The following is a 25,650-nucleotide window of genomic DNA, read 5'->3' as shown; positions in this document are numbered from 1 at the left end:
TGTCCTCAAGTCCATTCTGTACTTCTGCATCTTTTTTCCTGTCCTGCCCCTAGGTTCATCAGAAAAATTGTTTTAAGATTCCATATATATATGTTAGCATATGGTATTTGTTTTTCTCTTTCTGACTTACTTCACTCTGTATGACAGACTCTAGGTCTATCCACCTAACTACAAATAACTCAATTTAATTTCTTTTTATGGCTGACTAATATTCCATTGTATATATGTGCCACATCTTCTTTATCCATTCATCTGTCGATGGACACTTAGGTTGCTTCCATGTCCTGGCTATTGTAAATAGTGCTTCAGTGAACATTGTGGTACATGACTCTTTTTGAATTATGGTTTTCTCAGGGCATATGCCCAGTAGTGGGATTGCTGGGTCTTATGGAAGTTCTATTTTTAGTTTTTTAAGGAACCTCCATGCTGTTCTCCATAGTGGCTGTATCAATTTACATTCCCACCAACAGTGCAAGAGGGTTCCCTTTTCTCCACACCCTCTCCAGCATTGATTGATAGTAGATTTTTTGATGATGGTCATTCTGACCAGTGTGAGATGATATCTCATTGTAGTTTTGATTTGCATTTCTCTAATGATTAAAGATGTTGAGCATTCTTTCATTTGTTTGTTGGCAATCTGTATTTCTTCTTTGGAGAAATGTCTGTTTAGGTCTTCTGCCCATTTTTGGATTGGGTTGTTTGTTTTTTTTTGTTTTTTTGATATTGAGCTGCATGAGCTGCTTGTATATTTTGGAGATTTATCCTTTATCACTTGCTTTGTGTGAAAATATTGTCTCCCATTCTGAGGGTTGTCTTTTTTTTAACATCTTTATTGGAATATAATTACTTTACAATGGTGTGTTAGTTTCTGCTTTATAACAAAGTGAATCAGTTATACATATACATATGTCCCTATATCTCTTCCCTCTTGCAACTCCCTCCCTCCCACCCTCCCTAACCCAACCCTCAAGGTGATCACAAAGCACAGAGTTGATCTCCCTGTGCTATGTGGCTGCTTCCCACTAGCTATCTATTTTACATTTGGTAGTGTATATATGTACATGCCACTCTCTCACTTTGTCCCAGCTTACCCTTCCCCCTCCCTGTATCCTCAAGTCCATTCTCTAATAGGTCTGCATCTTTATTCCCGTCTTGCCCCTAGGTTCTTCATGACCATATTTTTTCTTAGATTCCATATATATGTGTTAGTATATGGTATTTGATTTTCTCTTTCTGACTTACTTCACTCTGAATGACAGCCTCTAGGTCCATCCACCTCACTACAGATAACTCAGTTTCGTTCCTTTTTATGGCTGAGTAATATTCCATTGTATATATGTACCACATCTTCTTTATCCATTCATCTGTTGATAGACACTTAGGTTGCTTCCATGTCCTGGCTATTGTAAATAGAGCCGCAATGAACATTGTAGTACATGACTCTTTTTGAATTATGGTTTTCTCAGGGTATATGCCCAGTAGTGGGATTGCTGGGTCATATGGTAGTTCTATTTTTATTTTTTAAGGAACTTCCATACTGTTCTCCATAGTGGCTTTGTCAATTTACATTCCCACCAACAGTGCAAGAGAGTTCGCTTTTCTCCACACCCTCTCCAGCATTTATTGTTTGTAGATTTTTTGATGATGGCCATTCTGCCTGGTGTGAGATGATACCTCATTGTAGTTTTGATTTGCATTTCTCTAATGATTAATGATGTTGAGCATTCTTTCATGTGTTTCTTGGCAATCTGTATATCTTCTTTGGATAAATGTCTATTTAGGTCTTCTGCCCATTTTTAGATTGGGTTTTTTTCTTTGGGTGGTACGTGGGCCTCTCACTGTTGTGGCCTCTCCTGTTGCAGAGCACAGTCTCTGGACGCACAGGCCCAGCAGCCATGGCTCACGGGCCTACCCGCTCCACGGCATGTGGGATCTTCCCAGACCAGGGCATGAACCCGTGTCCCCTGCATTGGCAGGCGGACTCTCAACCACTGCGCCACCAGGGAAGCCCTGTTTTTTTGATATTGAGCTGCATGAGCTGCTCTTAAATTTTGGAGATTAATCCTTTGTCAGTTGCTTCATTTGAAAATATCTTCTCCCATTCTGAGGGTTGTCTTTTCATATTGTTTATGGTTTCCTTTGCTGTATAAAAGCTTTTAAGTTTCATTAGGTCCCATTTGTTTATTTTTGTTTTTATTTCCATTTGTCTAGGAGGTGGGTCAAAAAGGATCTTGCTGTGATTTATGTCATAGAGTGTTCTGCCTATGTTTTCATCTAAGAGTTTGATGGTGTCTGGCCTTACATTTAGGTCTTTAATCCATTTTGAGTTTATTTTTGTGTATGGTGTTAGGGAGTGTTCTAATTTCATTCTTTTACATGTAGCTGTCCAATTCTCCCAGAACCACTTATTGAAGAGGCTGTCTTTTCTCCACTGTATATTCTTTCCTCCTTTATCAAAGATAAGGTGACCATATGTGTGTGGGTTTATCTTTGGGCTTTCGATCCTGTTCTGTTGATCTCTATTTCTGTTTCTGTCCCAGTACCATAATGTCTTGATGACTGTAGCTTTGTAGTATAGTCTGAAGTCAGGAAGCCTGATTCCTCTAGCTCCGTTTTTTTCTCAAGATTGCTTTGGCTATTTGGGGTCTTTTGTGTTTCCATAAAGATTGTGAAATTTTTTGTTCTAGTTCATTGTGAAAAATGCCATTGGTAGTTTGATAGGGATTACACTGAATCTGTAGATTGCTCTGGGTAGTAGAGTCATTTTCACAATGTTGATTCTTCCCATCCAAGAACATGGTATATCTCTCCATCTGTTTGTATCATCTTTAATTTTTTTCATCAGTGTCTTATAGTTTTCTGCATACAGGTCTTTTGTCTCCTTAGGTAGGTTTATTCCTAGGTATTTTATTCTTTTTATTGCAGTGGCAAATGGGAGTGTTTCCTTAATTTCTCCATCAGATTTTTCATTGTTAGTGTATAGGAATGCAGGAGATGTCTGTGCATTAATTTTGCATCCTGCTACTTTACCAAATTCATTGATTAGCTCTAGTAGTTTTCTGGTGGCATCTTTAGGATTCTCTATGTATAGTTTCATGTCACCTGCAAACAGTGACAGTGTTACTTCTTCTTTTCCTATTTGGATTCCTTTTATTTCTTTTTCTTCTCTGATTGCCGTGTCTAAAACTTCCAAATTGTGTTGAATAATAGTGGTGAGAGTGGGCAACCTTGTCTTGTTCCTTATCTTAAAGGAAATGGTTTCAGTTTTTCACCATTGAGAATGATGTTGGCTGTGGGTTTGTCATATATGGCCTTTATTATGTTGAGGTAGGTTCTCTCTATGCCCACTTTCTGGAGAGTTTTTATCATAAATGGTGTTGAATTTTGTCAAAAGTGTTTTCTGCATCTATTGAGATGATCATATGGTTTTTATTGTTCAGTTTGTTAATATGGTGTATCACATTGATTGACTTACATATATTGAAGAATCCTTGCATTCCTGGGATAAACCCCACTTAATCATGATATATGATCCTTTTAATGTGCTGTTGGATTCTGTTTGCTAGTATTTTGCTGAGGATTTTTGCATCTATGTTCATCAGTGATATTTGGCCTGTAGTTTTCTTTTTTTGTGACATCTTTGTCTGCTTTTCGTACCAGGGTATGGTGGCCTCGTAGAATGAGTTTGGGAGTGTTCCTCCCTCAGCTATATTTTGGAAGAGTTTGAGAAGGATAGGTGTTAGCTCTTATCTAAGTGTTTGATAGATTTCACCTGTGAAGCCATCTGGTCCTGGACTTTTGTTTGTTGGACGATTTTAATCACAGTTTCAATTTCAGTGCTTGTAATTGGTCTGTTTATATTTTCTATTTCTTCCTGGTTAGTCTCGGAAGATTGTGCTTTTCTAAGAATTTGTCCATTTCTTCCAGGTTGTCCATTTTATTGGCATATAGTTGCTTGTAGTAATCTCTCATGATCCTTTGTATTTCTGCAGTGTTAGTTGTTCTCCTTTTTCATTTCTAACTCTATTTTTTTTTTTTTTTTTTTTTTTTTTGGTACGCGGGCCTCTCACTGCTGTGGCCTCTCCCATTGCAGGGCACAGGCTCCGGACGCGTAGGCCCAGCGGCCATGGCCCACGGGCCCAGCTGCTCCGCGGCATATGGGATCCTCCCAGACCGGGGCCCGAACGCGTGTCCCCTGCATCGGCAGGTGGACTCCCAACCACTGCGCCACCAGGGAAGCCCTCTAACTCTATTGATTTGAGTCTTCTCCCTTTTTTTCCTTGATGAGTCTGGCTAATGGTTTATCAATTTTGTTTATCTTCTCAAAGAACCAGCTTTTAGTTTTATTGGTCTTTGGTATTGTTTCCTTCATTTCTTTTTCATTTATTTCTGATCTTATCTTTGTATTTCTTTCCTTCTGCTAACTTTGGGTTTTTGTTGTTGTTGTTCTTTTTTCTCTAATTGTTTTAGGTGGAAGTTTAGGTTGTTTATTTGAGATGTTTCTTGTTTCTTGAGGTAGGATTGTATTGCCATACATTTCCCTCTTAGAACTGCTTTTGCTGCATCCCATAGGTTTTGGGTTGTTGTGTTTTCATTGTCATTTGTTTCTAGGGTTTTTTTTTTTTGCGAAACACGGGCCTCTCACTTTTGTGGTGTCTCCCGTTGTGGAGCACAGGCTCCAGACGCACAGGCTCAGTGGCCATGGCTCATGGGCCTACCCGCTCCATGGCATGTGTGATCTTCCCAGACTGGGGCACGAACCCGTGTCCCCTGCCTCGGCAGGTGGACTCTCAACCACTGTGCCACCAGGGAAGCCCCGTTTCTAGGTATTTTTTGATTTCCTCTTTGATTTCTTCAGTGATCTCTGTTTATGTAGTAGTGCATTGTTTAACCTCCATGTGTTTGTATTTTTTACAGTTTTATTTCCTGTAGTTCATATCTAGACTTATAGCATTGTGGTCGGAAAAGATACTTGATAGGATTTCAATTTTCTTAAATTTACCGAGGCTTGATATGTGACCCAAGATATGATGTATCCTGGAAAATGTTTCATGTGCACTCGAAAAGAGAGTGTATTGTGTTGTTTTTGGATGCAATGTCCCGTAAAAATCAATTAGGTCCATCTGATCTAATGTGTCATTTAAAGCTTGTGTTTCCTTATTTATTTTCGTTTTGGATGATCTGTCCATTGGTGAAAGTGGGGGTGTTAAAATCCCCTACTATTACTGTGTTACTGTCGACTTCCCCTTTTATGGCTGTTAACATTTGCTTTATATTTGTAGTACCTTTTTAAAGAAGTCTCTTATATTAGAATTTGATGCCTATAAAATATTTTAAGAGGTTTCTCTCCATTTTGGAAGCAAATAATTAACTGGAAAGTGCTGTCTTGGTCCTCTTTGTAGTGTGTGAAAATAGCATAAGCTTGTTTCTTTTTTTTTTTTTTTCCGGTATGCGGGCCTCACACTGTTGTGGCCTCTCCCGTTGCAGAGCACAGGCTCCGGAAGCACAGGCTCAGTGGTCATGGCTCACGGGCCCAAGCCACTCCGCGGCATGTGGGATCTTCCCGGACTGGGGCACGAACCCATGTCCCCTGCATTGGCAGGCGGATTCTCAACCACTGCGCCACCAGGGAAGCCCGCATAAGCTTGTTTCTAAATGCTTTATCAATTTATTTTCTAATTTATAACATGGGAGATGAGTAATTATTGTCAAAAGCATCTCCATTTAGCTTACATTTTTCATGTGGTCTCCCAAAATGAGAGTTAGTTTTTGGTTTGAGAATAACTTTGGAAACCCTTGGATAGTCCATTTTCTTTATGGCCATCTTTAGGGCATTAAAAACAGTTAGTTCACTCAGATGATTAGTCACATTAAAAAAAAAATTAGCCAATCTATTTGTCTGAGTGAATCGTCTCTTTCACTAGGTTAATTCACAGAGTGTTTAATTAAAGTTACTGAGGGCATACATCTTGATATTTTAGCGTCTTGTGTTTAAATCAGTAATATGAGATCTTTAAAGAGAGGTTAAGAGACATGGAGGATAGATTTAAGGAAACCATAAACAAAATGAAGAGACAGCCTACAGAATGGGAGAAAATATTTGCAAATGATGTGACCGACAAGGGGTTAATCTCCGAAATATACAAACAACTCATACAGTTCAAAATAAAAAAAAAAACCAAACAACCCAATCAAAAAATGGGCAGAAGATATAAATAGACATTTCTCCAAAAAAGACATGCAAATGGCCAAAAGGCACATGAAAAGATGCTCAGCATCAGTAATTATTAGAGAGATGCAAATCAAAACTACAATGAGGTATCACCTAATACTGATCAGAATGGCCATCATCAAAAAGTCTACAAATAATAAATGCTGGAGAGAGTGTAGGAAAAAAGGAACCCTCCTACACTGTTGGTGGGAATGTAAATTGGTACAGCTACTATGGAGAACAGTATGGAGGTTCCTCAAAAAACTAAAAATAGAGCTACCATATGATCCTGCAATCCCACTCCTGGGAATATATCAGGAGAGAAAACATAGTTTGAAAAGATACATGCACCCCGATGTTCATTGCAGCACTATTTATTATAGCTAAGACATGGAAGTAACCTAAATGTCCATGGGCAGATGAATGAATAAAGAAGATATTGTACATATATACAGTGGAATATTACTCAGCCATAAAAAAGAATGAAATAATATCATTTGCAACAACATGGATGGACCTAGAGATTATCATAATAAGTGAAGTAAGTCAGACAGAGAAAGACAAATATATGATATCACTAATATGTGGAATCTAAAAAAATGATACAAGTGAACTTATTTACAAAACAGAAACAGACTCACAGACTTAGAAAAGAAATGTATGGTTACCAAAGGGGAATGGGGGGAGGAGAGATGAATTAGGAGGGTGGGATTAACATTATACAGTACTATATATAAAACAGATAACCAACAAGGACCTACTATGTAGCACAGTGAACTATACTCAATATTTTGTAATAACCATAAGGGAAAAGAATCTGAAAAAAAGTGTATGTATGACTGAATCTCTTTGCTGTATACCTGAAACTAACTCAACCTTGTAAATCAACTATACTTTAATAAAAATACTTTTTAAAAATTTTAAATTTTAAATAAATAAAAGGTCCAAATTATGTCTAAAATGAGTTCTAAAAGGAAAAACTAGAGAGAATGGGGGGAGAGGCAATTTTTAAAGAAAATGATTGAAAATTTTTCAGAATTGATGAATGACATGAGCCTTTAGATTCAGCAGGCAAGAATCCTGAGTAGAATGAATAAAAAGAAATTTGCTTTCTAGACACACCATGGTGAAATTGCAGAACACCAAAGACAAAACCTCTTAAGATTAACTTGCTCAAGATCATAGAGCTAGTAAGTGGTGAAGTCAGTATTCAAATCGAGTGTTTTCAATCACTTTTACCAAATCGTTTATTCACAAGCTCTCATTTACAGATGAGGTAATGGAGGTCAAAAGATGGCAGAGATTTGCCTTGGGAGTTTAATGGTAGTAGGTTTTGAAGTTACACTGGCCCCTTTACCTCAGAAGTCGGAGAATCCTCGTTGTGAGTGGTAAGAGGAACCATGCTGTTCCTTGCAAACAACAAATCATGAATTTTGTACTGTTGTTTCCAGTATGATCAACAGACACTACACAAGATAGTTAACAAGAACGTCTGGACCGTTACATAGTGCTTACCGTGTGACAGATGTTTTTCTAAGTTTTTAGCATATATTAACCTGTTTATTTCTCATACCAACTCAATGAGTCACGTACTAGTTTTATCACAGTTTTTGGGATGAGGAAACTAAGGCTCAAAGGGGAAGTGATTTGCCAAGGTCATAAGACTAGTAAGTAGAAGAGCCAGGACTTACATGCTACATTGTTTGGCTGCAGAGTCCTAAACCTCTACACAGTGTAGCTCAACAAAATAAATAAACAAAAAATAAGTCAGGAACTGTCTCTCTCTTGTTCACTGCTGAATCCCTATCACCCAGTAAAATGACTGGCTGATAATAGATACTCAATAAATATTCATTACATTAATACAGGAATAAATAAGTGAATAAACATTGGTTTGCAATGAATATCCAGTGTGGCTATATGGACTGAACTGTCCCATTACCAGCTAGCTAATTAGTAATGGTGAGATTTCTTGAACATAGGACAAGTTTATTTCGTGTGATGCCAAGAATCTTGGCAATTAGAGTTGTACTTTAATACCCTTGCTCACAACATCAGCTTTACCTGGCTTTGGTGATCTGCTAAAGTGGATCCCCTGGTTCTGAGTCCCAGCTCTAAATTGTAGCTGAACCCTAGATGCCACCTGCTGACTTGTGACTGTTTGGGCCCAGAGGCAGCAGGACCCTAGGTGGAGAGCATCCCAATTATGATTTAAAAAATCTGTATGATTATCCATACAGATATGGATCTGTAACACAAAGGCAACAAGAAGCAGCTGGAAACTATCCATATCGTGCATGTTCTCTGGAGAACTGCCTGATCATGTGATCACAGAGCATACGGATTCTTAGCAGAATGAAATAATCAACATGCTTATAACATAAAAGCATCTGAGAGGCAATGAGAAGCCATCTGTCTCTCAGCTCTGAGACCAAACTCAGGGCTAGTATTAGGCCTCTTGTGTGTTATAGCTCCATTTTATTCTTAATTCAAACCAGATTCCTATTAAAACAGACTCCTAAAAATGCCTAACAGCCTAAATGGGTAATCACTCTCTTAAAAATGCAATCTCTCTGCCTTCACTCTGAGGCCCTTATGTGGCATTAAACAATTTTTAAAGTTTTAAGAGAATAAATTTTCACTTAAAATATGGCAGAGACCGGCTTGTCTGTCTTATGCCTCCGAATACAGAGCTACATCTACAGTTTAATCATTGGAATTCTTGGGTTGATAATGCAACTTGATAGCACTAATGTATTATTCACTGTTTAATACAATTATACCTACTCAGGACCCCTGGTCTGAGCACTTCACTTGAAGTGATGGGTCTCTTCAGTAAAGTAATCAGTAAAAGGCTAATTTAATAATGCAGCTGGCTTTGTTAATTTCTTCCTACACTGGACAAACCAGTTGCCTTTTTCGAATTGTTTGCCCCAACCAGTTGTTTTGGCATTCTGTATTGAATTTTGTCTTTGAAAAAACCTGTCTACAAGTTAGTCAAGGCAGTGTAAACAGTTGAATGGCTACAGGCATGACCCTGTACAAACATTGGCATTCTGTTGTTCTCTCTTGCTCAGAAATAGAAAGATTTGGCCATTCAACCATGCTAAAAAAAGATAATGGCTGTGTAAATTGTTAACAAAAATGTTGTCAACACATACCACTTCCCTCACTAAAATGTGACTATTTGTCAAGGGTGTAGTTACCTAAGAAATCAATGATGTGGGAGGCAAATTGGTAATAATATACTCATCTTTTTCTGAACTAGAAGACTTCAACTAGGTTTGGGTATGATTGGTAAATGCTCCTTCTGCTCTGAATGAACCCTCCAGTCTGCATCCATCACCACATATTTCCTAAGACAAGAGCTGGTGATCTTTTGATTTCATGAAATATTCTTATTCCTAATTGTCATTAATTGAATAGAGCTGGACCTATCCTCTTTTCCCTGAATTTCTCTTACCAGAACATGATTATTCTGCTTTCTGAGGTATATAAGTGAAAAATAGATAAATCAAAGAGGTAGAAGAATTACCTTTGATTGAAGGAGGTGGAGGGGCTATAAATATATGTCTAGACATCCCTTTTTTAACTCCCATCTCTGCATCATTAATAAATTCTTTATGAGGGTCCTGTTCAGAAATCTATTATCAACTCTAATCATTTGTGTGTTTGAATCAAGGTCTTCTGCCTTCATTAGTGTCATTAATGCCTGTCAGCAAATGATAATGTGGGAGAGTCTCACAAATTTATATGCATTCCCAGAGTGGAGACCCAAACCCAGTCAGTATTCTTGCATGACAGCAGCTGTAACAAATGGCCATCCTTCCCAGGAGAAGTGTAAACAGGTCACTAATTAATGCATTTACCATTAGCCTCTGTTTAGTCTTCAGTCATAGCATATTCATTCATTATGTTGGGACACCAAGTACAATGTTGTTATGGAAATGAGGTATTTGTACAGTCTCCTTAGATCCACATGATGGATTGAGTTATCTACCTGTTTTTCTCTCGGCAGTTTCCCAGATATCAGAGTACACAAATGACCTTGAAGAAGGTCCTTCTGATGTAAATTGCATAATGGGTTGACAGTTTACTTAAATACATGCAGTGAAAATCAGTGTGTGGAAGGATAAAGTTGGGGGATATTAAAGAGGAAAAGGGAAAATAAATTCTAACTTTTAGGAGATATGATATAATGGCAAGGAATTGAAATCAAAATTAGAAGTGGAGTGGTACAATGAGAGGTTTGTTGCTGCTGAAAGACTGAAATATAGACTTATGGTCAATCCCTTTCCCTCATATCCACAAAACAATCAACAGTTCTCAAAGGAAGATATAGTTAGGACAAACTTTTCTTTCTTCCAGCTGGCAATTCTAAATTCCCTAAATCCTTAGGTAAAAGCTTCAAATAAAGAGTGGGGGCATCAAGGAAGCCTAATCATGCCTTATTTATTGACCATATAGGCTGTATGTTGACCATAAATAGTAGTTCTTATCATAAGTCATCCATTCATTTATTTAACAATATTTATTGAGCAACATTTGGGGCCAGGTACTGTGCTATATATTTGTGATACGAAGATGAAAATAATTACAGCCCTCCCTTCAAGAAACTCAGGAGATAAACTGACAATACAGTATGGTTATCATAAGGAATATAAATACTATGATGATTTTATGTCCAGGATGCTATGAGAGCATATAGGAGGGATTCTTCATGGAAAGCTTAGTGATGTTTCACAGAAGAGGTAACATTTGAGTCGAGTCTTATAGGATAAGTAAGAATTTTTGAAAGGGGAAAGGAGGAGACATATATGTCAGGTAGAGGTAGAAAGACATTAAACATTATACTGTGTTTATAGAATGGGAAGAAATTCAAGGTGACTGAAGCATTGTCTGCATGGGAGATAGGTTATCAGGAGGAGTGATAGGAGATGTTAAGCTGCATAAGAAGTAGATGTTGACTAGGAGTATGGGATTAACATATACACACTACTATATATAAAATAGATAACCAACAAGGACCTACTGTATAGCACAAGAAACTGTACTCAATATTCTGTAATAACCTATATGGGAAAAGAATCTGAAAAAGAATAGATACATGTATATGTATAAAACTGAACCACTTTGCTGTACACCTGAAACTAACACAACATTGTAAATCAACTATACTCCAGTATAAAACAAAAATTTTAAAAAAAAGTAGATGATGGCCAGACAGAGTCTTATTTGTTATACTAAGAGGTTTTGGACTTTTTCAGGGAATAAAGAGTTAATGGAAGCATGACATAGCTAGGTTGGGTGTTTTATAGATTACGTTGGTGGCAATGTGGAGGATGGCCTGGAGTGGGGAGAGATTGGGGGCAAGGAGAGTGGTCAGGAGCTTGATGAAGTAATCTAAGCAAATGATAGGAGGGTCTGAACTAAAACAGGAATATTAAAGAGGGAAAGGAGGTTTGAATTTAAGGGATACTTGAGAAATCCAGTTAACAAGACTAGTAACTAAGTAAATGGCGGGGAGGGGGGTAATGAGAATTAAGAGTCAAGATGTCTTTATGGTTCCCTTTCAGAGATGCTTGAGAGCTATAGTACTATTGTATGTAGTTATCAATGTGCAGAGGGAGAAACTGAGGCATGGGGATTTTATAATTCATCTAAATCAAGTCAGAATTAATAACTGTCAGGATATTAGGGCCTTTAATAGACCTACTTCTTTCCTAGAAGAGCTGCCTTTTCTAGGGTTATGAGGGAAACTTAGTTTTCTTAAGGTCATAGACCTACATCTCAATTTATAGGTGTGAAATGGGAAATGCCTGTTATTTGGTCTTTTCTGTTATTCTTTTCTTTCAGGAATAGGGTCATTTTTCATGTTTCCTGTTTTAGCCACATCTGCCTGATGACCAAACATACAATTAAATCGTGATAGATTCAGCCAATGAAGTGGAAAGAGCACTGGCTTGGGAGCCAGGGGACATAAAGTCTAATCCTAGTTCTTTCACTAAACAGCTGCTTGAGTTTAAGGAGGTCACTTAACCAATCTGAGCCTTAATATTTCCATCTCTGATATAATAATCAAGCCTTAATATTTGGTTTATTTCTGTCTCTATGATTCATTCTGTGATCTGTGTGATGTAATGCTAAATAACTTGCTAGACAAATATTCACCCACCAAATCATCCATCCAAGAAAATAGCCCTGTTGTTTTACTGAAATGACCAAAACATTCAGTGATTTGGGTGATGGCAGTTCAGAGTTGAGGTATTCCATCACTCTGATATAGAAGTCCTCTCCTGGTTTTCAATTCTTAATCCCAATTTCTATCTCCAGATTCAACCTGCTGCCTTTTTCATATTGACTAACTATTAAACACGGGGAGGTTGTTAAGAAGAAATCTGTGGATTGGCCTAGGTCCCTGTGGTCCCTCCAATCGGCTGCTCCAGCCAGTAGAAGGGTAAAGAAAGCTGAAATAGTACGAGCTATCCCCTGGCTACTTGTAGGCAAAGACTTGGTGCCATTTTTCCAGTTCTAGACAACTTTATTCCTGTTGTATCAAGGACAAAAATGGTGCCAAACCCTAATTACCCAGGTGCTTTTGAGACACTTGCTTCCGTCTTTGGGTCTTGGTTTATCATATCTGTATAAGAAAGATAGTGATATATGTCTGCTCTTTGTTACCCTGACAAGGTTATGATGTTGAAAGAGATCATATGGATGAAGAAATGAGAGATGAAAACAGGAATGGTAAATGGATTTCAATTCCTGTGCCCCTTGGTTCTCTGGGCTCAGTTGGAAAGAGTAACTGCTGTGGGGATAGGGTGGGAAGTGGCTGAGCACAGCTCCTGTGCCAGTAGTAGAACAGGTAAGTTATTGGAAGTGAGGAAGTAAGCTTCAGGGGGTCTAGAAGCCCAAAGGCAAAGGATACTTAGCCTGGTCCCCTTTATCCTCTCCTTCACAAATTGCAGTTCAGTTTAATCACCACTCAGCATTTTGCCCTCAAGAGTCAGGTGCTGTGTGAAAAAGCTAGTTTTGACTGCATCACTTCCTCTGGTCAATAGGAAAGACTCTCAAAAGGGTTGTTAGAAAAATGAACTACAGTGTCTTTTTTGGGCGGGGGGAGGGCACGGGATCCAGTCTATAGGGAACCAGTCAGAGCACTTCTTCCCCTTTGGCTCAGAGTAAGACAGGGCAGCAAAGGGGTTAGGGATTTGCTGACCCCATAGTGTCCCCATGAGAGAAAGAGACAAATTTAAGGCAGTAGATGGTGGTTTAGGAAGGAGAACTCCAAAAGGGTTTGCAGGTGAAAAACCATACCTGTTTGACTCTAGGGCATAAAGGCTGAATGCATGGGGCCTGCAAGGTCTGAGGATCAGTCTACACAGGAAAGCACACTTTCAGGACAGTGAGGGGAGAAGGGTGTTTTGAAAAACTTTTATTGAAGTATAATATACATACAGAGAGAGTGTACATGTCATAAGTACACAGCTTGATAAACTTTCATGAACTGAAAACCAGCAATAAGAGTTACTGTTTTGGATTCATAGTCAGAGTGCTCTTTGGGAACCATGCTGAGTCAAGTGACTTAATTCACCCTAGCAGCCCCCACTGTGGAGTTCTATGGCTGGTCTTTGAGTGTTAAGGTGTTACACAGTTGAAACTAAAGAGGGATTTGGTATCTAAGTAGGAATTGATTTATGTGTGTGTTTCCCCCCCTACTCTGGGAGACCAAGAACTTGTTTCATTCACTGCTTAGAAATTTTTCTGCCATGTAATAGATACTCAGTAAAAATAAATAAATAAATAAAGTGGGATTTGGTGTCAGGAAACCAGGGTCCAGATTCTGGACCCACTACAACGTTGCTTTGTGACCTTGGGCAAGTCTTTTCACTTCTCAGAGTCTTAATTTCCTTATTTGTATAAAACAGTCAGTGACAATTCCTACATTATCCAGGAGGTCAAATGTAGTTACAGTTGTGAAAGCACCTTTTAAAAATTTAAAGTGTCATTTCCCCAGTGCCTTGCCCAGTACCTGCCACGTGGTAGCAGGTACTTATGCTACTTATATGAGTAGCGTATAAGAAGTCTCAAAAATGTTTGCCAAGGGCTTCCCTGGTGGCGCAGTGGTTGAGAATCCGCCTGCCGATGCAGGAAACATGGGTTCGTGCCCCGGTCTGGGAAGATCCCACATGCCGCGGAGCGGCTGGGCCCGTGAGCCATGGCCGCTGAGCCTGCGCGTCCGGAGCCTGTGCTCCGCAACGGGAGAGGCCACGACAGTGAGAGGCCCGCGTACCTAAAAAAAAAAAATGTTTGCCAAACATTTTTCCCAAAATGTTCATGCCAAAGGTACACAGTGTACACCTAAGGCTGTCTTTAAGGTAATTTCCCTCAAGGACATTAAGGTCAATTCAATCACCCTGGATCTTTCAGCTTTAGAGTCCTCTTTGCTTAAAGGGGAGGAAATTTATTCAGTGGGAATAATAAAAGCACAACAAGGCAAGATCATAGAATCCCATGGTGTTATGGTAGGACTATAGTTTGAGATGGCTGGACATGTTTTTCTTTTTACTTTATAGTATTCCCCTGTGGACCTTGATGCTTATCTGTAATACCTTGTAGTATAATGTTTAGATAGTTGCTAGGCCCCGCTGTCTCCATGGAGACAAGGGTAGATTTGTGAGTGTGCTGGTTGTTCCAAGTGACTAACCACAGCAGACAGTTTAGCCAACATTTTCTCTCTCTCTCTTTTTTTTTTTTTTTGCAGTTCAGAAGTCTTGAAAAAGCCTACTGGACTGCATGACTTGTATGGAATTCACTTTGTAAAATATCTTCCTTCCTGAATTTAGTTTACTTTGCCTTAGGGAGAGTGCAATTTGTTTATAGGAATTATAGCTTCTTTCCTGGAAATAATCTCTTGGTAAAATGAAACTATTTGCATATAGGAGGATTTCTAAGCCTCACTGCCCCTCCAAGCTCCTTCAAGAAGATGTTCAGTAGAACAAAGGCAAATGAGAAATGTGCTTGACTAAGAATTGCCCCAGTACGCAAGCTACTCTGGAGCCTGGAAAGTCTTTCCCTCATTAGAGTAAAGCAATGGACCAAAGCCATAGTCCCACATGGGTTCTACATCTAGCTGAGCTTATTCTGTCCATGAGAAAGTGGCCTACTTATGATGGTGGTTGACAGCACCAAAGCAAGATAGAGAATGTAGGACAATTTCTCTCTATGACAAATCCCACTGAAAGTGGGAAGCTGACAGCAGGTGATGCCATCAAAACAGCCTTTGGCTTTCAAAGGTAGCCCTTAATCTCCTGGCCCAGTACCTTCTCTTTCCCTTCTCCCAGGTTTCTCTTCATATTTTCACAAGAAGCAGAACAAGTATGGCTCTGTTGGATCCCAATTACCCTTGCCTTGAGCTTGAATATAGGCAGGCTGAGTTTGGGAGAGTGAAGTTCAAGGGTCTGGGAGCTTTGGTAAAAAATTTTTAATAGAGTCAAAGCTCTAATATTAATCCCAGTAATTTCAAATTTGTAATAACTCAGAGGGCTGGCTTGAAAGTTACCTTTGTTCAGCAATGTATTAAAAAAAACTTTATTATGGAAACTGTTAAACATGTGCAAAAATAGAATAGTATAATGAACCTCCATGTACCCATCACCCAACTTCAACATTTATTACCATTTTGCCCATATTAGCAAAATGTTTCCTCATGCAGAGTTTCATCTTGGTTTCATATAGGACTGTTTAATGCCCTTAAGACTTTAAACTATCTTAAGAAACTGTAAATACTTTAGTATTTACTTTACATAGCAGTAACTGATCTATCAATTACAAGTAATTCCTAATTGTTCATTAGATAGGTCTCTTGGGGTCATTCTGGAACAACACTTCCTTAAAGCATTTTGAGTCCAGCTCAAGTTGTTTTTCTTTGGGAGTAATAAAACTGCATTTCTTTTAAATGTTCCTATTTGGATTTTCCCCTGGTTCACACTGACCTTATCCTTACCATCTTCCCTAGGTAATAGCAATTACCAAAGAGGGCTGATAAATTTAAGGAAGAAGGTGTTTGCAGCCCTGAGTTTTGTGTAATAGCTGAGCTCTTCCTGTGGAGGCACAAAATCACTTAAGGCCAGCATTTCAGGCTGGATCACAGGAGGCCATTGGCTAGTTTGTCCATGAATAAACAAAGAGGATTATGAATGGGACCTAAATGAGATAGTAATTGTCCATTAGCGCTCGGAGAAAGGACTGAGTCAGGCTGTCCAAAGGGCATAAAATCAATCTGGGTTTGTTGGAGTGGATGATTCACTTCCAAGCTGCTTAGATGAACAACATTATTATTTCACTGCCATCAGCCACGCTCATTATGCTTTGCATGAAGCAAGACTATTATGCTTGAAAGCACTTGAAAGTGCTTGAAGCTTTCCAAGCTCCTAAAAATGCATACACAACCTGGTATAAGTGCTTGGTCTATCTGAGAGCTATCAACTCTTTGCCTATAGAAGAGAAAATGTCACCTCCCATCTTTTGCTTCATTAGCAAAGTGGCAGAAATAAACTAGGCAAACAAAGCATTTTATCAATTCATTTGACTTTTCCAGAGTTCCACTCTCTCTGGCTATCATAGGCTGCTGTATCACATTTCTAATAGAGTCAGTTTCCCTAAGCCTGCATAAACGATGAGAGAACTGTGGTGTTCCCCCGTCCCTCTTGAAGGAGGAACTTTGGGTTATCATAATACTTGACTGTGAAACCCATCTACAAATCCCAGGGGGAAAGTCTGCTTCCCATGGGCCCTGGGTATGATGGGATATATAATTGGTGCCTCTGGGGTCTGAGTTAGTGCAGCTGCAAATCAATTAAGCTCAACACTTTCAAAACCATTTTCTCTCATGCAGGTGAAAAAGAATCCCAAGTGTGATTTGAGTTTGAAGGAAAAAAACGTCTGTGTAAATTGGGTCTTGGAGGGTCCTCTAAGACCATTATTTTGTGGAGATAAATTATTCTGTCATTGCTCCCTACCCTCTCATCTTTTCCCTTGTTTGGTACTGGCTGAATGTGGAAATAAGACAAGGCTATCAATCAGAGACATGTAATTCCCTTCTGTTTGAATGTGTAAGTCTCAAGATAAGAGCAATACTCAACTGGAATGCTTGCAGGTTTCTTTCTTTCATTTTGTTTTTCTTTGAAAGAGTTTGACTAGTAATGACTGTCGGATTCAAAGCCATGTTTTACAGCATCTCTCTGTTCAGATTTCTTTTTTTCTTTCTTTTTCTTTTTTTGATAAGTAAGAAGTGGACTTATTTAGACAGAAACACACTCCACAGACAGAGTGTGGGCCCTCTCAGAAGGCGAAAGGCCCAGAAATGTGGCGTGGTTAGTTTTTATGGGCTGGGTAATTCCATAGGCTAATGAGTGGGAGGATTATTCCAACTATTTCAGGGAAAGGGTGGGAATTTCCAGGAATTGGACCACTGCCCACTTTTTGGCCTTTTATGGTTAGCCTCTGAACTATCATGGCACCTGTGGGTGTGTCATTTAGCATATGCTAATGTATTACAATGAGCATATAATGAGGCTCAAGGTCTACTGGAAGTCGAATCTTCTGCCATCTTGGACCTAGTTGGTTCTAACCAGTTTTTGTCATATCCTATGGCTGTCATTCCTTTAAAGGTTGTGCCCTGCCCCCTTCCCTCCTGTTTCATTCCCCCCTCAAAGATTTTACTCCCATATTCTTATGGGAGGCAGAGGGGTGAAGGTCCATCTTCTGTAACTGCTTCCAGGCTGAGTAGGGGCATAGACCCTGCCTTTCAGGGAGTAAAAATATGTGGATGCCTGATCTAGGGGCCCCTGGGGCATGACAGCTCCTTGTTTCAAGTCAGTATGGGCTGGAATCCTTGCATGGCCATCATCTTGATGTGGAACTGTTGTATGTTCAGATTTCTTTTTTTTTTTTTTTTTTTGCCGTACGCGGGCCTCTCACTGTCGCGGCCTCTCCTGTTGCAGAGCACAGGCTCCGGACACACAGGCTCAGCGGCCATGGCTCATGGGCCCAGCCACTCCGTGGCATGTGGGATCTTCCCGGACCAGGGCACGAACCTGAGTCCCCTGCATCGGCAGGCGGACTCTCAACCACTGCACTGCGCCACCAGGGAAGTCCTGTTCAGATTTCTTGATGGGCTTCATCATTTTCATGTGGCAATTGTTCCCCATCTTCAAAAAATATTTTTAGGTACCTAGGCCCAGACACTTCTTATTTCAGGGACTGGAAAGGGAGGGGGAAAACATATTGGGAATGTGATGGTCCTGAGCTTTTATTTTTCAGTTCTGAGATTCTCCTCTACTTTCTTCTCTCCATTTTCTGACAGCCTCCAAAGGATGGCTGGGACCCACGGGAGGAGGATCAGGCCAGGCCTCATCCCTGTACTTCTTTGTTTGCCCATGTCAAGTGCTCTCTGTGGCCCACAGGGTGCGTTCTACTTCTCCTCCACTGCTGTACAGGATGAATCAACATTTCCCCATCCATCCCATCACGTGACACAGCCCCTCTGAAGTGAGAGAGAGTCTTGGGAGTTGCACTTGTAAATTTATATTCTGTAACAGCCTCAGTGCATCAGTGTACATTAGCTGAGGTATGGTCTATTGGTGGTGGTGGAGGAATACCCCTAAAGGAAGGGATGTTTCTTTTAACATCAGGGCCTCTCTCATTCTTCACATGTTGTGCTTCAGTATAAATGAATAGGGTTGTTCCCAAAGAGAGCAATCCAACACAGCTGTCTTGTTTTTCCTCCAAGCTGGAGGTAGGTATTGGTATTTGTTTATGTTGGGGGTGTGGGATGAGGGAGGAATGTAAGGAAATCTGGAAGTTCCTTTAATGAAATCCAACCCATTTATTTTCCAGGGTTAGTACTGGAGGGAGGATTTCCATGTGGGGTGGGCCACCTGGGTCTTAGCACCCTCAATTTTCTTTCTCTTAGGAGAGCTCTTGCTCTCTTAGGATCTCTCTTGTTCCTACATTGACCTGAATCTTAGGTTCTCAAACGTGGTTGAGAAGCCTGGATTGCAGTTTCAGTGCTCTCATTAACTACCCATTAGGCCTTGGGTAGCTTCCTTTTCCTCAGATGAGCAATCTGTAAAATTAAGGGGTTGACATAGATTCCAGATCTCTAAGATTCCTCCAAGCTTTCTGGCTCTGGCTCTCTGGTTCTAAATTTGTGAGTCTTCTGATTATGTCCTATGGAGGGCATCATTGAGTCCCCAGAGACTGGTGCAACAGGTATTCTGTATCATTCATGCAAACAGTAAGGCCTTTTGAGCTTGTTTTCTCTATTTTGGGGTTGTAAGATATAATAAGCAGAACTAATTATTTCAGGTCCCTAACTGTAAACTTAGTTTCCTAAATGAAGAACAAACCACCAAGTTTTGGAGGAAAAGGGGAAAAGCACTGGGGTCTAATAGTGTGAATCTGATTCCTTGGGGAATGGCATCCCAAGGGAAATGTCTAAACCCAGCACTGAAATGAACAGGAGCTCAGAAATCACTGTGCTTTCCTTCTGGGACCGAATGGCTTTACCTCCAGAAAGTCCTGGGAAGAGGGAGTCCTCATCCTGGGCACATCAGGGTGTTACCCCGTGAAACCATTGTTCTGCCGTAGCAGTTGTGGAGTAAGTGGAATTGCGTTGGGAAAGACAGGCTAGGAAACATTGAGTGAGAGGCACCTTCCTTTGTGCTTCCACATCACACTTTATGTTCAGCCTTTTTCCTTGGTGTTATTGGGCAGATATGTCTCCCTTGAGTCCCTCATGAGCTCCTAGAGTTCCTAGAACATGAATGAGTGTCACAGGCATCTCTGTAACTCCAGCATCCAGCACAGGACCTGGCACACGGTGGGTGTTCAATGAGTCTCTTCTGAAACACTTACTCTGATTTGGCAAGCTGGCATCCCACGGCTCCCACAGCACCCTGCCCTGCCTTTCATCTGTGAGAGTACTGATCACACTGTATTCTAGGTGCCAACTGACTTACATCTCTGCTCCACTACCTTGAGGAGATATTATATATCACTTTGGTTCATATCCATTGGGCAAAAATCAATCATATGAATACAGCTAACTATAGGGGATATAGTAAATATGGTCTAGATGTATGCCCAGGAAGAAAAGGAAACATATTTTCACGAACACATAATATTTATAACAAATACCTCCAGGGAGACCACTAGAAAGCTAAACCATTCCTTCTATACCTGTCTTGCTCCACTGGTGCAACGGAACCACTGGGGAACAGATACTTTGTTTCCCACTTCTGTCATCTTTTGAGATGTGCCCTTAGCTATCAGGTGCAAGGAGCTAGACCCTAACCTGATTGATTGTAAAACATGACTGATCCAGAAGTCAAGAATCATTCGCTGAATGCCATCTTAGGGAATGATAACTCTCTAAATGAAATTATGCCACCTGCAGTTTTCCCTTTACCTTTTCCTCACAGGTTTGCCTAGAGGTGAGGAAACTGGGATCGCTCTCTGGTTCTTGCTGAAAGGAGACACCTAGATGTGTTTGGAATGATCAGCAAGGCAGAGCCAGGACCTATAGGTGGCATAATCAGAAATGTTTACCAAGCGATTAACATGTGCCAACTACTTGCTGGTAGCTGGGTATATAGAGATGAATAAAATGGTCAAAAATAGCAATGAGATATCCTTTTTCTCTGATAGTATTTGCAAAATTTAAAAGGCTGACAGCAGCAAGTGTTGGTAAGGATATAGGGAAATGACAACTCTTGAACAATGCTGATGGGCATCAACATTGGTACAGCTACAAATTCCCATACCCTACAATCCAGCAGTTCTACTTCTAGGTCTCTTTATTAAAGTAACACTTACACATATACACCAAGAGATATGTAATAAAGCATATTTGTTGTGACTTTTTGTACTAGCAAAGTCTTGGAAACATGTAACTGTTCATCAACAGGGGAATGGTTAAATAAAATGGGGGTACATCTATATAGTGGATTATTATACAGCAATTAAAACGAATTAACCAGATATATGCATCAACATGGATATATTTCAAAACCATTTTGGAATGAAAGAAGGAAATGACAGAATGATGCACACAGACACATGACATTTGGAATATGATGTTCAAGCCAATACTGTATATTTTATATGGATACAGGTATGTCTCTAAATGTATAAAAAGACTGGAAGGATACATATCAAACTCATGTTAGTATTTGGTTGCCTTTGCAAAGGCAGGGAGGGAATAGAGCTCTGGAAGTGGAGGGCAAGGGGACATTTGGCTTTACCTATAATATTTTATTCTGAAACAGTGGACCATATTCTCATAAATTATTTTTAAAGGAAATAGATAGAAAAATATTGGAAGCAAAAGTGCCAAAATGTCTGGCTGCCCTGGTGGCGCAGTGGTTGAGAGTCCACCTGCCAATGCAGGGGACACGGGTTCATGCCTCGGTCTGGGAAGATCCCACACGCCGCGGAGCGGCTGGGCCTGTGAGCCATGGCCACTGAGCCTGTGTGTCTGGAGCCTGTGCTCCGCAACGGGAGAGGCCACAACAGGGAGAGGCCCCCGTACCACACACACACACACACACACACACACACACACACACACAAAGAATTGGCCTTATCACCTTGGGACTCTGTTTCACTTAGATAACCAGTCACTGACATAAATGATAAAAGCCCACCTTCAATAACCATAGAGTGAACCAGGGGCCTTTAGTTTCTCACCTGAAGTCTTCCTGCTCCTAGAATTCATTAGATCCAGAGCTGAGCACTTGGTGTATGCTTAGTATAAACCCTGCTGGGTGGTCAGTTGATTAGGCTCAGTATGGCCATAAGTAAGAGCGATAAATTGTAGGTAAGTCATCAGTTTTGAATTTTACAGTAAGTCCCCTACATATGAATGAGTTCTGTTCTGAGAGTGCATTTGTAAGTTCAGTTTGTTCGTAAGTCCAACAAAGTTAGCCTAGGTACCCAACTAACACAATCAGCTATATAGTACTGTACTGTAATAGGTTTATACTTCTTTTCACACAAATAATACATAAAAACTGGGACATCCCTGGTGGTGCAGTAGTTAAGAATCCACTTGCTACATATATGCAATGGAATATTACTCAGCCATAAAAAGAAACGAAATTGAGTTATTTGTAGTGAGGTGGATGGATCTAGAGACTGTCATACAGAGTGAAGTAAGTCAGAACGAGAAAAACAAATACCATATGCTAACACATATATATGGAATCTAAAAACAAATGGTTATGAAGAACCTAGGGGCAGGACAGGAATAAAGATGCAGACATAGAGAATGGACTTGAGGACACGGGGAGGGAGAAGGGTAAGATGGGACGAAGTGAGAGAGTAGCATGGACATATATACACTACCAGATGTAAAATAGCTAGCTAGTGGGAAGCAGCCACATAGCACAGGGAGATCAGCTCCGTGCTCTGTGACCACCTAGAGGGGTGGGGTAGAGAGGGTGGGAGGGAGATGCAAGAGGGAGGAGATATGGGGATATATGTATACATACAGCTGATTCACTTTGTTATACAGCAACTAACACAACATTGTAAAGCAATTATACTCTAATAAAGATGTAAAAAAAAAATCCACCTGCTAATGCAGGGGACATGGGTTCGATCCCTGGTCTGGGAAGATCCCACATGCCATGGAGCAACTAAGCCCGTGTGCCACAACTACTGAGCCTGCGTGCCAAAACTACTGAAGACCGTGCTCCTAGAGCCCGTGCTCCACAACAAGAGAAGCCACTGCAATTTATTTTTTGTGTTTGTTTGTTTTTTATGTATTTTTTCAGTGCTTTTTAAAAAAATTAACTTTTTTGGCTGCGTTGGGTCTTCGTTGCTGCACATGGGCTTTCTCTTGTGGCAAGCGGGGGCTACTTTTCATTGTGGTGCACAGGCTTCTCATTGCAGTGGCTTCTCTTGTTGAGGAGCATGGGCTCTAGGCATGCAGGCTTCAGTAGTTGTGGCATGCGGGCTCAGTAGTTGTGGCTCACGGGCTCTAGAGCGCAGGCTCAGTAGCTGTGGCACACGGGCTTAGTTGCTTCGTGGTATGTGGGATCTTCCCGGACCAGGGATTGAACCCATGTCCCCTGCATTGGCAGGTGAATTCTTAACCACTGCACCACCAGGGAAGTCCCCCCCACCCCCAAGATCCTTTTTATAGTTCTTTTGTCAACATAATATCTTCCTCCTGCTACTGAGATTATATCTCTTCACGCTTTCCAGTCTTTTGTAAGTTGTGTCCTTTTCAGACCAAAATGTGTTCATAAGCTCCATTTGTATAACATCCATGTGACTTGAAGTAAAAGATCCAAACGACCTCATGTATTTTTGTGTGTTTCTCCTCCCCTTTGGAGTCAACTTCTTTTTTAAAAAATATTTGTTTATTTATTTATTTGGCTGTGTCAGATCTTCGTTGTGGCACGTGGGATCTTTGGTTGCAGCATGCAAGATCTTTTTGTTGCGGCATGCAAACTTTTAGTTGTGGCATGTGGGATCTAGTTCCCTGACCAGGGATCGAACCTGGGCTTTCTGCATTGGTAGTGCAGAGTCTTAGCCACTGGATCACCAGGGAAGTCCCTGGAGTCAACTTCTTTACTTTTTCTTTCTTTCTTTAACAGATTTTCTTCATTGTAGACATATTCTATGTGGATTAGGAAGAAACATTAGTATGGGCATTAAAAATGTAGTCATTACAAACTTCCTGTTATAAAATAATTAAGTCCTGGGGATGTAATGCACAGCACGGTGACCAAAGTTAATCGTACTGTATTGCATTTTGGAAGTTACTAAGAGAGTAGATCTTAAAAGTCCTTATCACAGGAAAACAAATTTTTTTGCAACTATGTATGGTGATGGCTGTTAACTAGACATATTGTGGTCATCATTTTGCAATATATAAAATATTGAATCATTATGTTGTACACCTGAAACTAATATAATGATATATGTGAATTGTACCTCAATAAAAAATTGTGGAGTCACGAAGCTGGTAGGACCTAAAGATCCTCTGACACAGCCCCTGCATTCAGGCAGGTAAATATTTAATCTACTTGAATAAGTAGTTATCTCATCTCTTCTTCAAGACTATTTTGATAGTTTAGTCACATTTTGTTTCCACAGTCAAGATGTTCTTCCTCATGCCCAACCATGAGTTTTCTTACAAGAAGAGAATTAATGGTGGCCTTCCCTTTTATCCCCAAGACAATGATGTATGTTTGATTATTGTATGCCTTGACATTAAACTTTAAAATTGCTCTGTGATTCCCATGCACTATGAGCTATAGACACCTCAGCAATCTCTCAGGTTTCTATTCTTTTGGTTCCTGACCTTCATCTTTCACTTCTCTTTCCAGTCCTGTTCCTGCCCTTTGAACCCTTGAGGCATGTTTTAGACTTGTATGAATCCACATACCAAAGTCTGGGAGCCCTGTTACAGCTTCAGGTCTTATATGGTATGGATAAGATCATGAATATCATCATCACCAACATTTATTGAGCACTTATTATGTGTCAGGCACTGTTCCAGGACCTTTATGTTTATTTATTTATTTATTTTTAATTTTTAAACTTGAAGTATAGTTGACATACAATGTTATATTAGTTTTCAGGTGTACAACATATTGATTTGACATTTATATACATTACAAATTGATCACCACAATAACTCTAGTAACCATCTGTCACCGTACAAAGTTATTGCAATATTATTGACTATATTTCCTATGCTGTACATTACATCCTTATGACTTACTTATTTTATAACTGCAAGTTTGTACCTCTTGATCCCCTTTACCTATTTCACCCAATCCCCCACCCCTTCCCCACTGGTGACTATCAGTTTACTTTCTGCATCTATGAGTCTGTTTCTGTTTTCTGTTTGTTGTGTTTTTTAGATTCCACATATAAGTGAAATAATTTGGTATTTGTATTTCTCTGGCTTATTTCATTTAGCATAATATTGTATAGATCCATCCATGTTGTTGCAAATGGCAAGATTTCATTATTTTTTATGACTAGTATTCCATTGTGTGTGTATATATATATATATATATACATATATATATATACACACACACATACATATATACATATACACACATACCATATCTTCTTTATTCATTTATTGATGGACACTTAGGTTGTTTCCATATCTTGACAATTGTAAATAATGCTGTGCAGTGAACATAGGGGTTGCATATATATTTTTTTCAAATTAGTTTTTCATATTCTTTGGATAAATACCCAGAAGTGGAATAGCTGAATCATATGGTAGTTATATTCTTAATTTTTTGAGGAATCTCCATATTGTTTTTTATAGTGGCTGGACCAATTTACATTCCCACCAACAGTGCATGAGAGTTCTCTTTTTCTCTGCATCCTCGCCAACT

General features: G+C 39.8%; 1 non-coding gene across 1 annotated transcript; it reads right to left on the bottom strand.

Moving 5' to 3' along the window:
• Positions 1–23,761: 23,761 nt before the first annotated feature.
• Positions 23,762–23,834, bottom strand: TRNAG-ACC (transfer RNA glycine (anticodon ACC)). The gene has a single exon. It is a non-coding gene; the product is annotated as a tRNA-Gly (tRNA).
• Between the last annotated feature and the right edge of the window lie 1,816 nt (positions 23,835–25,650).

Source organism: Kogia breviceps, chromosome X, assembly GCF_026419965.1.
Source record: "Kogia breviceps isolate mKogBre1 chromosome X, mKogBre1 haplotype 1, whole genome shotgun sequence".
NCBI lineage: Eukaryota > Metazoa > Chordata > Mammalia > Artiodactyla > Physeteridae > Kogia > Kogia breviceps.
This window is presented reverse-complemented; position numbering and strand designations above follow the sequence as displayed.